Source organism: Panthera leo, chromosome B3 (genome assembly GCF_018350215.1).
Source record: "Panthera leo isolate Ple1 chromosome B3, P.leo_Ple1_pat1.1, whole genome shotgun sequence".
Classification (NCBI taxonomy): Eukaryota; Metazoa; Chordata; class Mammalia; order Carnivora; family Felidae; genus Panthera; species Panthera leo.
This window is the reverse complement of record NC_056684.1, coordinates 141701913-141718435: the sequence shown is the minus strand read 5'-3', so window position 1 is coordinate 141718435 and position 16523 is coordinate 141701913. Positions and strand designations below refer to the sequence as shown.

Genomic DNA, 16523 nt, shown 5'->3' with positions numbered 1-16523 from the left:
AGACCAGCTGCAAAGCTGATCAGTGAGAAGAGCAGATCGGAGTCACCCCAAGCTTGGGGTCAGGTCCCAGTGGCGCAGTTTATCAATCGTGTAACATTAGCAGAGGCTTGTAACCTCTATACCCTTCATTTCCTCTGCTGTAAAATGGGCCTAACAATGCCAGTCTTCAGGCGTTATGGGCGTGCACAGTAATGGTAAGGAAAATGCCCAACTTTTGGGCTTTTTTGGTATGTAGGGTGCTTGTACGCTCAGGACCAGTTATGTTTTCTTCCTACGCTTCTCTTTTCCTGGGTGAGCTAGTTCCTGACCCTCACGTCTCAGCCTCTGCGCCTGTGCTGTGCATTCGGGTGCTGCTGGTTTTGCAACTAATGATTATAGATGGGATCCAACACTCACTTGGTTTCTTAGAGCAAATGAAAATTCATTTACTAGCCAGGTAGATTTGCCATATCAGAGGTAAGTATTTAATCTCTCTGAGCTAGGTGGATTGCTGTCTATTAAAATTAGAATAAACAACTTGCTTTTGTGTTTTCCATGTCAATCAGAACCAGTCTCGGGGCGCCTGGGGGGCTCAGTTAAGCGTCTGACTTGGGCTCAGGTCATGGTCTCGCAGTTCGTGAGTTCAAGCCCCACGTCAGGCCCCGTGATGTCAATGCAGAGCCTGCTTCAGATCCTCTGTCCCCCTCTCTCTGCACCTTCCCCACTCATTCTCTGTCTCTGTCTGTCTGTCTGTCTCTCTCTCTCTCTGAAAAATAAATAAACATTTAAAAAAACCTCAATTTTTCAACATTGGAGCTCCCTTTGGACATGTCTGTACTGCGGACTGCTGGTGTCTCGCTCACTTTTCTTGTGACACAGGTGCTCTGGCTGGAGAGGGTGGACCCAAGGAGACTTGGCACAGGCGTCGTCATGGTGGGGTTCAGCCCCCGCCACAGGAACAGCAGCCTAGAGGTGGGAGTCAGGAAGGAGAAAGGCTATTGATCTCTCCTCTGTGTTCCCATGAGCCACGTTCTGGTGCTGAGTTGCCATCTGACTTCCTTGGCACACCCTGGCGCACCGTTCTTTCCCTGCTTGGGTCACGTACAATTTTGAACTTGGGATTTGAAGGATGGGGGTAGGGAAGAAGGACCATCCTATCTAAAGTGTGCCATCCTGTTACTCCCCGAGGAATGGGTTGGGAGTCTCCTTGCACCATTCTGCTCAAATGGCATTGTCATCGTGGCAGGAATGCAGTTGTGGGTTGGGTGCGTCTTTTCCTAGGGATGTTTTGACCAAATCCTTCCAAAGGCGGTGCGAGCCGCGACCCAGTGTGAGGCTGGTGCCACTTCAGATGCTACTCTGGCATCGTCTCACCTGCTCTTGTATTTTTTGAAGACCTGGGGCTTCCTCTCACACCTGAGCCATACCGGCTCGTAGGTGACTTGAGTCAGCCCTCTGACAGCCCTCAGGTCTGTATTTTGGCCTCTGCAATTCCATTATCTCATTTCCCCTCTTCAGCTGCCATATCCTGGTCCTTGTCATTCCTGAGAGCAGCAGCACATCTGGAGTCTTAAACCCCCAATACCCTGCCCCTTCCGACTCATACCTTCCATCCCATTGACCCTCTGCTTCAGCCTCAGACCTTTATTTAGTGTTCTCACCCCTCCTTTCTTTCCCAGACTAGAAACCCATGGTTAATCACAAGCGTCTTCAGCATCCCGTCCTGCTTCTGTCTGATAAAACTTCACCCTTGGATCAACCCACCTCTGTCTCTGCGCTTCTGGAATCCTGGGACCCACTGCAGGAGACACCGCTCATGTATGTAGACTTCTGCCATAACGTACGGTCTCCAGCGTCAGCTGTGTTGTTTAAATTTTTTTTTTAATGTTTTATTTACTTTTGAGACCGAGAAAGACAGAGCATGAGAGGGGGAGGGGCAGAGAGAGAGAGGGAGACACAGAATCCAAAACAGGCTCCAGGCTCTGAGTTGTCAGCACAGAGCCCTACATGGGGCTCGAACTCACAAACCGCGAGATGATGACCCGAGCCGAAGTCGGACGCTTAACTGACTGAGCCATCCAGGCACCCTCTCCTGGTCTTTAAAAACAAGCCCCTGTCTTGACCCTGTGTCTCTGTAGCTGTAGCCTGTCTCCTGTTCCCAGCTAAGCGTCCCGAGCCCGTCTGTGCCACCCCAGGCCCTGTGTCTCCCGGCGGTCTACCGGACATTCCATCACTGGCCACACAGGCAGAGGCTTTCTGACCTGCTTCCTCGCCTTCTCTTGCACCCAACACCGGCCGCTACTCTGTCCCTGGACTTGTCACCTCGGCTGTCTGCACCGCTCAGCTCGGTCTCCCCCTTCTCACTTCTCCTCTTGCCACTCTCCGTGTTCCGCGTGCTCTGCTGGGTCATCGGGTCCCCACGTGTGGCCCCAACAGCCACCTGCGTGCTGACCGCTCTTAGCTTACGTCTCTATTCTGTTCACCCCGCTGTCCCAGATGGCCCCATGCACTGTCGCGCAGCACCCTGGACGCACCACCCGCCTAACCACCTCTCCGTCCACGCCAGCCCTGCTCTTCCAGCGGCTTCCCTCACCACCGCACTCACTTGCAGTGAACTTGGGAATTCACCCTGCACTCCTTGTTCCCTCATCCCCCGTGTGTAGCCACCAACTCCTAATGAGTTTACTTCCAAAATATTTTTTAAAGCCCGCTTTTCTCCATTCCCGCTCCTACTGTCCTCATGGAGGCTCTGGCTCCCTGTCACCTGCCCTTTGGCCAGCCCGCTGCTGTGCCTGCCACCGGTCCTCCTGCGCCAGGGGTCCCCTGAATTTTTTTAACGTGCAGAGGGGACCACATCGCTCCCTGCTTCAAACCTCTGGGGCTCCGGGCGCCTCGGGACGGCTGGCTCCTCCGCGAGGCGTTTCGAACCTTTCCGCCTCGTTTACTCGCCTTCCTGCCACCTGCAGACCCTGTTCATTTCCCTCTGCCTAAAACAGCCTTTCCCGCCTCCTTCTACTTTACTCATCTTCCAGAACTGCTCAGGTGATCTCTCCGGGAAGCTTTCCTTGGAAGGGTATTTCCACAGTCACAGTTACCATTGTTCTCACTGTAATGAACATGGCTCTCACCCGGTCTGCTTTTCTCACAAAATCACACATTCCTTAAGGGCAAGGACAGTGTCTGGTTTGCCTGTTGCTCCCAGAGGAACAGGGCCAGCCCAGTACAGGACACACGGGGGGCCTGTCTGACCAGAACTACCCAGTGGTGTGGTTGCCTTGTCTTCCTCCCTGCTGCACGTGGAACGAAGCCCAGGGTCCTTAGCTGGGTTTCAAGGAAACCTGGTGTAGCAAAAAAAACAAATAAATAAGAGACCTGGATTTGAATATTTGTCTCACCATGGATGAATTAACTAAGAGATCTTAGATGAGTTTCTTAATCTCTCGGGTCAGTTTCTTTATCTGTAAAATAGGAATGTTGACGTTCAAGGTTGTCGGAATGGCAGATTGTAATAAAATATACAGTGCTCCTGGCTATAGTAGGTGCTTAGTAAATTCCCTCATCGTTACGGCTTTCCCTGCACCGTCCTGCTCCACCTCGACCCCCTCCCCCAACACCCAGCCTCACAAAAGTTGTCTCGCTTCCCTGCCTTTGCTCCGTCCGTTAAGGAATGCCTTCCTCATGTCCATCAGCGTCCACTCGGTTCGGATCCTGCCTCACGGCAGGCCCCCAGTTAGAAATAACCCCTTCGCTGGTCTCCAGTCCCCCATACATGTGATATTCCCAGCTGATGACCAGCTAGCGGTCTTCTAACTACCTGTAGGCGGTTCCTGGGTTGGAAGCTTCTGGAAGACAGGGATGTTTCTTCTTAGTTTCACAGGTCTCCGTGCTTCTGAGCACTCAGGGCCTGGAACATCCTAAATGTTAAGTGAGGGGCTGTTTACTTTGATGGGGATTGGGAGGTTGGAAAATGCTTCTTTGCCGGGTTAAACTGTTGTCGGCGTCTTAAAGGAATCAAACCCTCTGGGAACTCTGAATTCTAGCTTACCCAGCCTACTTGTCCGTAAGATTTTTTTGCCAGAGGTGAACGTTCCCATTTGCAAGCAAGTAAACAGTGTCTGGAAATTAGACATCATTCTAGAAAATCCATGTGAAAGACGGTGAAAAATCATCAGTCTTGAAATTAGTTTATAATGTGAAGAAAGCAAAGCCTGTTTGCTCCAAGCTACAGGAAAGTGATGTGTATTTCCAATTATTTCTCAAAAGCATATTCAAAAAGGAAATTCTTTAAGTAGACTGTGCTTTGGGAAGATAATCTCATCTTGACCTGCTGAAAGGAAGCTGACACAATCTCCTCCCGCCCTTTTATTTTTTGAAAAATTTTTTTAACATGTATTCATTTTTGAGAGAGAAAGACAGAATGTGAGTGGGGGAGGGGCAGAGAGCAAGGGAGACACAGAATCGGAAGCAGGCTCCAGGCTCTGAGCCGTCAGCACAGAGCCCGACGCGGGGCTCGAACTCATGGACCGCGAGATTATGACCCGAGCTGAAGTGGGACGCTTCACCGACTGAGCCACCCAGGCATCCCAGCCCTTTTATTTTTACATTTTATTTATTATTTTAGAGTTTTTAATTATTTAAGTAATCTCTACACCCAACGTGGGTCTCAAACTCAGGACCCCAAGATCAAGAGTCGCACGCTCCACCGACTGAGCCAGCCAGGCGCCCGTCATCCATCCCTTTTAAAGCGAATGGTGTTGGCAGGTGAAATCCCATCACACCCACCACAGCAAAGAGAGTCTACATGAAAAGACCATTTCCTGTGGAAATAAGCGCCTTATTGATTGATGTATCAATCCAACGGTTAGCAGGTTGGCAATGCTGTTTGCAGACAGAGGTGTTTTAGGACCTGCTTGCACACATCTGTCACAGCCATTAAGTGGTGATTTCCCTTGGACACTGCTCATCCCCTTTCCCCCCAGACCATTGAATTCTCCATGCAAAGCCTACTCATTGAGAGAAGAGAAGCGGTCCCCTTGTGGCTGCGACCCAGGCAGGTAGCCCTGTCCAGCAGGGAGCTTATGATGTCAGAGTTTATCTAAACTCCTCTCTTGCAGCGTTCAGGGTGGCAAACTAGCCAAATTCAAACTTGTTTTTATAGGATCCAAATTTAGCAACTTGTATACAAAATGTAACGGGTAAACCTCCCTCCTATAAACTACTTCTGACCCAGGAACATCAAGGTGGGGAGGTAGCCTGGCTGTCATCCAGCCTACTCCTGCCAGCTCAGTACCAGCAGCTGGCTCTCGGGGCGGGGGGGGGGGGTCCTCTTGCAAACTGGGGTTCCACATTCATAAATCTAGAAACAACCAGGAGAAATAGGTGAATGCATTACTGTGTCACATGCATGCGTGCGGATGTGTTTGTTGAGCAGAATGTGTTGGGGGGTCCCCGTGGCCTGGCTGATGACTACTCTTAGCACCCGGTGCTTCCTTCTTGCAGAGCCCCAGTTTTCTCATGGCAGGTACCAGGGAGAAATTCGATCCCCTGGGAAGGGTCTGAGGAACTACCTTTGCTTAGCAGACAAATCACGATTGGGCGAACAGCCAGGGCCAGCGTATTTCCTTTAGCCAGTGACTGATCTGAGAAGGAATCAAAGAGAATGTAAAGCAGTTCTGGCCAATGAAATCTTCAGGAGAGTGTGTATTGCTGAAGTGGCTTTGCCTCCCTAATGAAAAGATACAGCCTGAAGAGAAGACAGTCCTACTTCTTCCTGCCCAAAAACCAGTGTGATGGCTAGGGCTGTGGCAGCCATTTTAGGACTGTGAGGAAAGGACTAAGGGATTTGGGGTCGTTGGTCCAGCACCATGGACCTGTGAACCCACTGGTACCACAGGGCCTGTGTGAGCCATTGCACAGGTCTGTTCTTGGCATGGTGGCACAGGTCGGACTGTGAGTATTTCCCTCTGGGAACAAGGGGAGTGGGATGGAGGGCTGGCATGCCAAAGGGGGTGCTGCTCTTCTGTATTTTCTCTTGGTAGGTTGATGGGATATTGTTTATGCTTATTTACTTGTTTTGAGAGAGAGAGAATGAGAGCACAGGCGGGTGAGAGGCAGAGAGAAGGAGAGAGAATCCCAAGCAGGCTTTGTGCCTTCAGTACAGAGCCCGATGCAGGACTCAAACTCACGAACGGGGAGATCATGACCTGAGCCGAGATCAGGAGTTTGACACTTAACCAACTGAGCCACCCGGGCGCCCTGGCTTTTAAGTTTTGTAAACAGTTTTAATAATATGAAAAACTGCTATGGTAAAATCATCAAAAATGTAGAACATTTGAGTATATTGTATAATCCCAGCTTTTGGGGGGGAGAGGTAGAAGAAACAGTGAGGAGGTACGTAGGTCACAACAGTGCAGTTTTCTTCTGGGAACTGGGATTCTAGGCGGTGGTTTTCTTTGTTTACATGTGTGTGTGGCTTTCACATAAGGGATCTTTTTCCTGATTTTTTTTTATTGCAATAAAAGACAAAGCAGAAAATGTACCATCTTGGGCATTTTTAAGGGCACAGTTCAGGGGCACCGAGCACATTCACACTGTTGTGAATTCATCATCTCCAGAGCTCATCAGCTTGCAAAACAGAAACTTCCTGTTGAACAGTAAGCCCCCTGCCCGGTCCCTTCAACCCCTGGTGCTGACCGTGCACTTTCCACCTCTGTGAAGTTGACCGTTCTGGGCGCCTCACGTGTGTAAGTACATTGCGCAGCGTCCTTTTGTGACCCTCTGGTTTCACTTAACATCCTGCAGATTCCTCTGTGTTGGAGCAGGGGTCAGAATTCCCTTCCTTCCTGAGGCTGAGCCGTAAGTGCCTCGTGTGGACACACCACACCCTTGTCCGTGCCACCATGGGCACTCAGGACTGCTTCCACACTTCAGTTGTGAATAATGCTGCCGCGCACATGGGTGCACAAACAAGGATGAATTTTGTAATCAGAGGGAAAGTAGCAGGGACGCCTGGCTGGCTCTGTGGGTGGAGCACGCGACTCGTAATCTCAGAGTCGTGAGTTCAAGCCTCACGTTGGGTGCGGCGCCTACTTAAAAGAGAGCGAGGGGGGGGCGCCTGGGTGGCGCAGTTGGTTAAGCATCCGACTTCAGCCAGGTCACGATCTCGCGGTCCGTGAGTTCAAGCCCCGCGTCAGGCTCTGGGCTGATGGCTCGGAGCCTGGAGCCTGTTTCCGATTCTGTGTCTCCCTCTCTCTCTGCCCCTCCCCCGTTCATGCTCTGTCTCTCTCTGTCCCAAAAATAAATAAAAAACGTTGAAAAAAAAAATTAAAAAAAAATAATAAAGAAAAAAAATAAAAAAATAAAAGAGAGAGAGGGGCACCTGCGTGGCTCAGTTGGTTAAGTGACTGACTTTGGCTCAGGTCGTGATCGAGCCCCGCATCGGGCTCTGTGCTGACAGCTCAGAGCCTGGAGCCTGCTTCCAATTCTGTGTCTCCCTCTCTCTCTACGCCTTTCCCTGCTTGCTTGCTCTCTCTCTCTCTCTCTCTCTTTCAAAAATAAACAAAAAAAAAAAAGAAGAGAAAAGTAGCAAATGAAGAAAATCTTGGGGAAGCCACATCATCTATTTTGAATTTGTGCTAATTTTCCCCATCATTTCTCATTTTGTATCAGACGTCTTGAGCACTTAGCCAATAGTAACGTTTCCCTCTCTGCGGGAAGGGAAAATTAGTACCTGGACGCTTTCTCCCCGCTTGAAAGCCTGATGGCCGTGCAGGGTTAGCTGCTTTTAAGCACTCGCACCTGCTTCCCACGTCCTTCCCTCACTGGGCCTGGTCACGACTCCCGGAGAGGGCGGCCCTACGCACTCCTGCCTGTACCTCCAGGCTGTGTGGGGCTGTCGGGCCGTTTCCCCAGCCAACTGTACAGAAGGCAAAACAGCCATGAGTCCGTTTGCCAGCAACCCAGGGCTCCCGGTAGTCACCGCCCCACAGAGACCCCAGGGTTCAAGACACGTGGGGTGACCATGTGCCAGGTGCCCTGCACCCAAGCCTCTTCAGGACAAGGAGATGCCGTTAGAGCTCACTAACTTGTTGGAAGGGGCAGCACTTGAGTCAGAAGAGACCCTCTAACTGATGTAGTCCAAGCACTTGAGATGCCCAGGCCGGGTGTCCGTGCACCATGCTGAACCGAAAGTGCCTTTTCTGCCCTCAACCGGGTTGACGTGGCAGCCAGACCAGCACCGCTGGGCCTGAGCAGGCCCCATGGTGGTCACCTGTGCTCGGAAGCCTTTGTTGGGCCCTGCTACTCTGCCAGCTGGCTCTCGAGCCGCTCCAGGCCGTCTACGGGCACCCAGATGTACCTTGTCCCTCCCTGCCGCTCCTGCCGTCCCCGAGGTCTTCCTCCCCAGGCTCTCTCTCTGCACACTGGCCCCATTTTTTTAAATGTTTTTTTACATTTTTTTATTTTTGAGAGACAGAGACAGAGTGCAAGTGGGGGAGGGGCAGAGAGTGAGGGAGACACGGAATCTGAAGCAGCTCCAGCTCTGAGCCATCAGCACAGACCCTGATGCGGGGCTCGAACCCACGAACCGTGAGATCATGACCTGAGCTGAAGTCGGACACTTAACCGACTGAGCCACCCAGGTGTCCCTCTGCACACTGGCCCTTTAACTGGTGCCCCAGGGCCCCCAGCCAGGTCCCCCAAGTGTTCATGGTGCCGGCTCAGGCTCTGTGCTGGGGCCTCCCTCTCATCTCCACTTGGCCTCTCTGTCTACACCCCTGTGCTACCTGAGCCTGGAGGAAGGGCCCGGGGATGCACGCTCACTAATACCACTTCCCTCTGGCAAGTCTCTGGGAGGATAGAGAATCGAAGACGAGCCTCTCTGTTGAACTGGAGCAAGCTGGGGTGGGAGGTCCCGGGACCCAAGGGAAGCGGGTGGCCCCACCCTGGGTACCAGAGAGGGGTGCGTCAGGGCCGTTTCTGCCAATTAGGGCTTAAGGCAGTGACTCTGGTGAGGAGCTAGAAGCTGCTTCTAGAAGCCTGGTGTTATCTTTTACACGCACAGGGAACTGCGTAGAGTTGTGTCGTGGCCTCTGCAGCTGTGCACCTGCTATTTCCCGTTCCCTGCGCCCGGCTCTCCCTTCCTGCTCCTTTAGTGTCCCTCTCCACGTCTCGTTTTCCCTTGCTGTCCCCTTGTGTCAGCCTCCCACAGACCCTCTCTCTTTCATACGGAGGTCATGGGTGTCCATTCCACACCTGTCTGTCTGCCCGCAATGGCTTTATGTGCTATTAATAGAGCCAGCACGTGACTGATGGTTTGGAGCTTTTTTTTTTCCCCTAGAAAAATTCCAGCCCATTATTTTTTTCAGTCAATGGGCTTTCATTGATTTTCCTCCCCACGGATCAATGACCTTGTCCAGAAAAGCTCACCAGCACCCTGTAGAAATGCAGGCCTGGGAAGGAATCCCAGAGCCTCTGAGTTCTGTTTGCAAAACTGAGCTCTGGCCCCCGAGCCCACCCTCACGCTGCTGTGTTTCATGATCCCCCCCACCGCCCGCCCGTGGCACACACCAAAACCGGGAACCTGCCTTCTTCCTTCCCCGTCCAGCCCGTGGACAGGCAGTGTCGGGTGTCTGGGCCTCGTGTCTCCACTCTCCTCCCACCCAGCCTGGGGCTGGGCTCCCTCTTCCGTGTGCTGCTTCTGGGCAGGCCGAGACCAGAAAGGTAAAAACTCTCTCGCGCTCCCTGGTCACGGGTCCTGGGCGAAAATCGGGTCCCTCCGATCAGATGCCCAACTCGGAAGGCCTAGGGTAAGGGTAGGCTTTGGTGTACGTGAGCACGTGCAACGTGTATGTGACAGGCTGAACCTAGAGCAGAAAGCGGCACTGCCCCCTCCCTGGCGCCGAGGGCCATCTGTGTTGGGAACTGGGAAACAGGGCCCTCTCTGCTCGAGGCTTCCCGGGACATGTTTTCTGGGCATCGCCAGGAGAGCCGCGTGGGGCGCTCGCCACAGCAGCGGCCACACTGTTCTCTGATCTCTGTCCCCACCCCCACCTCCCCTGCTGTGCGCGCTTGGCCCTGTGGCCTCGATGGTGGCCCCCACCTTCTGACCGGGGCCCTTTTTGGCGGGTCAGCCATTCCTGGGTCCCCGGCGCATGTTTTCAGTGCAGCCAGTGATTCGGTTAAGCTAACTCCGGTGCTGGCCCTTGTCCATTTGAAGTATCCGAACCTTTGTGTCCCCGCCAGAGTCCTGTGTTGCAGCCTAATCCCCAGCGTGAAGGTGTGAGGACGTGGGTGCCCTTGGACGGTGATTTGGTCGCGCGGGGAGGGAACCCTCCTGAATGGGGTCCGTGCCCTTCAACACAAGGCCCCCAGGGAGGCCCTCTGCTCCTCGGGCCGTGTGAGGACACGGCAAGGGAGAGGCCGTCTGCAGCCTGGAAGAAAGCCCTCCGCAGAACCCGGGTGTTGGCACCTTGCTCTCAGACTGTGAGAAATCGTGTCTGTGGTTTGTAAGCCTCCCCGCTATGCTGCTTTGTGACAGCAGGATGAACAGACCATCCTCCCCTCCCCCAGGTCTGGGGACCTGCTGTTTCCTCTCATTTGATTGTAAGCTCCTTGAGTGCAAGCGTTGTGTGTGGGCGGTACCCCTATGGAGAGCTCACTCAAGGCTTGCTGGGTAAAAAGCCTGGATCAGCTTGGGCAACCCCCCCACCCCCAGCAGCACCTCTGAACGCAGTGGTTTGCAGCCAGGCAGCGTCCGGAACCTCACTTAGGAACTGGACAGAGTCGCCTCCCCGCCAGGAGCCTCTGTCTTCCCAGTTCCCAACAGGCCCTCGGCTGCAGGGAGGGGGCCGAACCCACTAAATGACCACGACCACCCTGCCACTTCCTACTTTGCATTCAGCCAGCGTTGCATACGCCTGGGGTCGCTTCGAGCCTGCCGGGCCCCATCCTTACCCCAAGTTGCTGGTTGGTTTTACGAGGTGGTTGTTTTGTTTTTTTAAGGGGTGCGTGTGCGTGTGTGTGTGTGTGTGTGTGTGTGTTTTAAAGAGGTGGCATAGGGGCAGAAAGAAGGAGAGAGAGAATCCCAAGCAGGTTCTGAGCTGTCAGCACAGAGCCCAACGTGGGCTCGAGCTCATGAATGGTGAGATGGAGACCTGAGCTGAAAACAAGAGTCGGATGCTTAACCGACCGAGCCACCCACGTGCCTGGGTGTTACAAGGTTCTGATCCCACTGACAACCCAAAAAACCATCTTGGAATCAAGGAACTCTGGAGGAAGACCCAAGGTCATGGGTGTGACTCTGTCTTAAGGGCAGATTCCTAGGCAGGATCCGAGAGAAAGTACTAGGCCGTAAATGAGGCTGGAATCTAAATCAGCTTAAAAGTTGTAAAAAAAAAAAAAAAAAAAAAAATAGTACAGGCTATTTCTGGAGTGGGGCAACGGTCTCATGATTAAGGTGAGGTGAGGAAGCCGCCTGGAGCTGCAGGGGAGTGGTAAGGGGGGGCAGACGGGATGGAGGAGACCTCCCGGGGCAGTTCCTCTGCGTGGGCGTCTTCACGACGACTTGACTTGACTTCTCGGTTCGCGGTAAAGACAGAGTTAAGTGGGACAAAGCGTGTGAAGGGCAGGGGCCGGGCCACCTGTGCTTGTGTGGGCGTGTGGGCCCTCAGGGCTGGGACTCTGCCTGTAGAGCCCGATTCTGCCTTCACTCTGGTTGTGGAGGGAGGTGCTGTAGGGGACCCAATGCGCGCGCCCTGCCTCTGGTGGCCCTCTGACCAGGGCTTTGTGTGGAAGCACAGAGCTAAGCAGGGAAGGGGCGAGCTCACCGTGGGTCGGGGCGAGCTCACCGTGGGTCAGGGCTCGCATTTCTGTTTATCTCCACTGCTAACCTCCTGTGTCCTTGGGTAGGTCCCCTCCACATCGAAATACTTATTTAATGGCATCTGTGAAAAGTACCCCCCCTAAGTTACAACATGGGCCATTTCTGCTAGTTTCTATGCGGGCTTTTATCTCTAACTTATGACAACATCCAGGGGCTCAGGACCCAGGGTGGGAAGACTGCAGGATTCGGGCTCCCTCTAACCTGCTGCTATGGGTGGGGTCATCTGGCTGTGGAGGCCCTCCTCATGGACGACAGCTGTCAGTTGGGAGCCTGATCACTAACTTACCCAGGAGCTCATGAATGCCAGGGTCAGGGGCACCTGGCTTTCACCCTGTGCCCAGCCAGAACACGGGAAATGCAGGCAGTGGAAGCCGATCCGAACAGATGTGAGCGACGGTGGGTAGGCAGGCCGTTGCATGGAAGCCAGCTCTAGCCCGGGACCTGACAGGTATGTGAGCAGGTGCTGTGCTGTGGACAGGTGTGGCTGCCTGCCCTGATGAAGCCTGGCAGCTGGCGAGGGGAGCTTCGCTGGGCAGTGACAGCTGGACCTCACTGGAGCCCATTCGGGATGGGGCTTAGCAAGCTGAAGTGGCTGGTAGAACCGCGCTGGGGGTGCAGGAGGCAGGAAGCTGGGGTGACGCACGGAGAAGAGCAGAGTGGTGGGGGTTTGGAGCGGTGGGACGTCGTCTCCGGCGCACCTGGGCAGGTGGCCAGAGCCCAGCTGGTGCATCAACCCCGGGAGCGCGGTCTCCCGGAGGCGTGGGGCGAGGGGATCCAACCCTCGTTCTTCGTCCAGAAAGGCTTCAGGGGGCTGTTGGCTGGGTGCCAGGTGCCTTTTGGGCATCCTCAGGGCTTGGGTGCTTTTCCTGCCACTTCACACGGGGGAATGATGTCTAGCAGCTGGTAGGTGGCAAAGCCAGAACTCAAACCCCACCCCTAGATACCAGCGGGCTTTTTTTTCTCTCCTGGTTTTCAGCATTACAGATAAAGCTGGCAAGGAGTAAATTGTTTTTTTTTTTTCCTTTGGGATTGTTTTCAGGAGAACAGTTACAGGGTCAAGGCATAGGCGCATTTTCATAAATCTTGATGTATAATTTTGGGGGGCATCCACTTACATAACGGCCAAGAGCAGTGGACCAGGCTCACTGTTAAATATCCCCTCCCCCCACATAACCACTGCTTCACCCCTAGAAACCCCTCCTGTTCTGACCTCCGCCCTCCCTTCCCCTGCAGGTGAGCCCAGTGCAGAGTTTTGTGATTAGCCCCTTAGGGTTTTAACTGGCACTGACCTTACAAGTCACGGGGGGAGAGTGGACCTTTCCTTTTGTACTGTTCAGTCTTCCAATCTACGGTCATGGTCGATCTTGGCACTTGACTGAGGCATCTAACTCACAATGAAGCTGTGGGTTTTTTTTTTTAACTTTTTCTTCTTTTCTCATTTTTTTAACATTTATTTGTTATTGAGAGACGGGCACAGAGCATGAGCAGGGGAGAGGTAGAGAGAGGGAGGAGACATGGAATCTGAAGCAGGCTCCAGGCTCTGAGCTGTCAGCACAGAGCCCCACACAGGGCTCGAACTCACAAACTGAGAGATCATGACCTGAGCTGAAGTCGGTCGCTTAACCAACTGAGGCACCCAGGCATCCCTTAACTTTTTTTTTTTAAAGTAAGCTCTAGGCCCAACGCGGGGCTTGAACTCACAACCCCGAGATCTAGAGTCGCATGCTCTTCTGACTCAGCCAGCCAGGTGCCCCCACGATGGGGTTCTATGATTTTCTCCAAAGAGATCTTGGACATATTTCATTAAGATGCCTATGTTCGATGTCTTTGTAAATGGTTGTTCTTACTTCATTTTCTTTTTTCTTTCTTTCTTTTTTTTTTAAAAGAAACCAGAGACCGCCCTCACTTAGTTTTGTTTCCTAAGTACTTTACTGCCTTCCCAAACCAGTTCTCTCACTTCATTTTCTAATTGTTATAGCTTCAGTTGTTTAGGGGGTATTTTGCATATTGATTTTTATTCCCAGCAATCTTGTCAAACTCCTGCGTGCTAGTAGCTTATCTGTTAATTCTTTGACTTTTCTATCATCTCTAAGTAATGCCAGGGTTTTTTTTCGTTTTTTGTTTTTGTTTTTGTTTTTTTTTAGCAGTTTGGTGATTGTTTTTTTAAGTGTATTTATTTTGAGAGGGGGAGTGCAAGTGGGAGAGGGGCCACTTGAGAGAGAGGAAGAGAAAGAATCCCCCGAGGGGCAGAGAGAAAGAGGGAGAGAGAGAGAGAGAAGCAGGACTCACCCGAAGCAGGGCTCGAGCTCACCCGGACGTGGGGCTCGAACTCACGTGGCCTGAGCCGAAGTCAGATGCTTAACCAACTGAGCCACCCCGGTGCCCCAATGCCAGCTTATTTATTTATTTATTTTTGAGAAAGAGAGAGAGAGAGCACAAGCAGGGGAGAGGCAGAGAGAAGGGGGAGACAGAGGATGCGAAGCCGGCTTCACACTGACAGCAGAGAGCCCGACATGGGGCTCGAACTCCTGAACCGTGAGATCATGACCTGCACCAAAGTCGGGCGCTGAACCAACTGAGCCACCCAGGTGCCCCAAAATAATGCCAGTTCTGTGTCTTCCTTTCGAATCTTTCTCCTTTTTTCTCCCCCTTGCCGTACGGGCCTGACCAGGACCTCCAGTACCGTCTGACCCGTGCTGGCAGTGGGAACAACGGGGATCTTGGTCGTGTGTCCAGGCCCGCAGGGGAACACTCGGTGCCCTGGCATTGTCTGTGATTCCATGGGAGTTTGTGATTGATCAGGGCCTTGGTCAGGGCGAGGAGGTCCCTCGCGAAGGGTTTTGCTAAGGGTTCTTCTCACGAACGGATGGATCTTCGATTGTATCTGCAACCCTAGAGAGGATGGTAATGACTTCTTTTTTTCCCTGAAGTAGATTCTGCTGAGTTTTCTGATACGGAGCCCGACTCACGCTCCTGGGACAAACCCGGCTTGACCGTGGCGTAGTCTCCTGCCAGCTTCAGTTCGTTCCCCGTGTGGGAATTTTGCGTCCGTGTCCACAGTGAGACTGCCCTGTGCTTTTCTCTCTCTCTCATTTCCTGTCTCAGGTTTTGCCGTCAAGGTTATGATTGCCTCACAGACGAACTGGAACTGGGCACTTCCCTCTTTCTCTGCGTTCCGCGTTTACCCAAGGCGGGAGCTCTTTGCTCCCTGAACGCATCTGAGAACCCCGGGTGGGGCCGTCGGGGCCGGAGTCTGCTCCGTGGGAAGGTCCGCTCGGGCTCAGCGCTCTCTTCGGGAAACCACATTCCTTCCTTCCCATCCTGTCGGACCACGCCACCTGCCCACCCTCCCTCTGCTCCGCCACACACAGCTTGTGGCACACCTGGGCTTCCTGTCTCGGGGCTTCCGTCCACGCAGATCGCTCCCAAAGACTGCCCTGCCTGGACCCTTCACGACACTGAGGCCACCGCTTCCAGCGAGCTTGGGCCCCCTTTCTCCTGGGCTCTCTGTGTCTGCCTGTTATCAAAAGTGCTTTGCGTTGGGGCGCCTGGGTGGCTCAGTCAGTTGAGTCCGACTTCAGCTCGGGTCATGATCTCACGGTTCGTGGGTTCGAACCCCGCATCAGACTCTCTGCTGTGAGCCTGGAGCCCGCTTCGGATCCTCTGTCCCCCCTCTCTTTCTGCCCCTTCCCCACTCACTCTCTAAACAAACAAACAAACATGTAAAAAATAGTATCTTGGGCTCCTGGGTGGCTCAGTCAGTTGAGCATCCGACTTCGTCTCAGGTCATCGTGGTCTGTGAGCTCCAGCCCCGCGTCAGGCTCTGTGCTGACAGCTCAAAGCCTGGAGCCCGCTTCAGATTCTGTGTCTCCTCTCTCTGCCCATCCCCCACTTGTGCTCTGTCTCTAAATGAATGAATGAATGAATGAATGAATGAATGAATCTTGGGCGCCTGGGTGACGCCTGGGTCGGTTGAGCGTCCAACTTCGGCTCAGGTCATGATCTCGCCGTCTGTGAGTTCGAGCCCCGCATCAGGCTCTGTGCTGACTTAGAGCCTGGAGCCTGTTTCAGATTCTGTGTCTCCCTCTCTCTCTCTGCCCCTCCCCTGCTGGCCCTCTGTCTTTCTCTCTCTTAAAAAGTAAACATTAGGGGCGCCTGGGTGGCTCAGTCGGTTAAGCGTCCGACTTCAGCCAGGTCACGATCTCGCGGTCCGTGAGTTCGAGCCCCGCGTCAGGCTCTGGGCTGATGGCTCGGAGCCTGGAGCCTGTTTCCGATTCTGTGTCTCCCTCTCTCTCTGCCCCTCCCCCGTTCATGCTCTGTCTCTCTCTGTCCCAAAAATAAATAAAAAACGTTGAAAAAAAAAAAAATTAAAAAAAAAAAAAAAGTAAACATTAAAAAATATTTTTTAATATCTTAAAAAAACGCTTTGCATAGAATTATTCTGTCCTCAAGTGGGTCTTCCCAGAGGGCAGGCATATGTTTCTAGTTGTTCACTTGGTCGACAGACAGGTCCAGGGGCGCCTAGGTGGCTCAGTCAGTTGACCACCTGACTCTTGCTTTCGGCTCAGGCCGTGATGTCTCGGTTTGTGAGTTCGAGCCCCGCTTCAGGCTCTGCGCTGACAGTGTGGAGCCTCCTCTGGATTCTCTCTCTCCCTCTCTCTGT

General features: G+C 53.1%; 1 protein-coding gene across 1 annotated transcript in view; it reads left to right on the top strand.

The window, feature by feature from the left end:
* DEGS2 (delta 4-desaturase, sphingolipid 2) overlaps positions 1–16523 on the top strand; it is a 70420-nt gene that overhangs the window by 5302 nt on the left and 48595 nt on the right. Inside the window, exon 2 of the mRNA XM_042944261.1 lies at positions 1659–1797. The gene's annotated coding sequence lies outside the window, so the exon portion shown is untranslated. The remainder of the gene's footprint in view (positions 1–1658; positions 1798–16523) is intronic.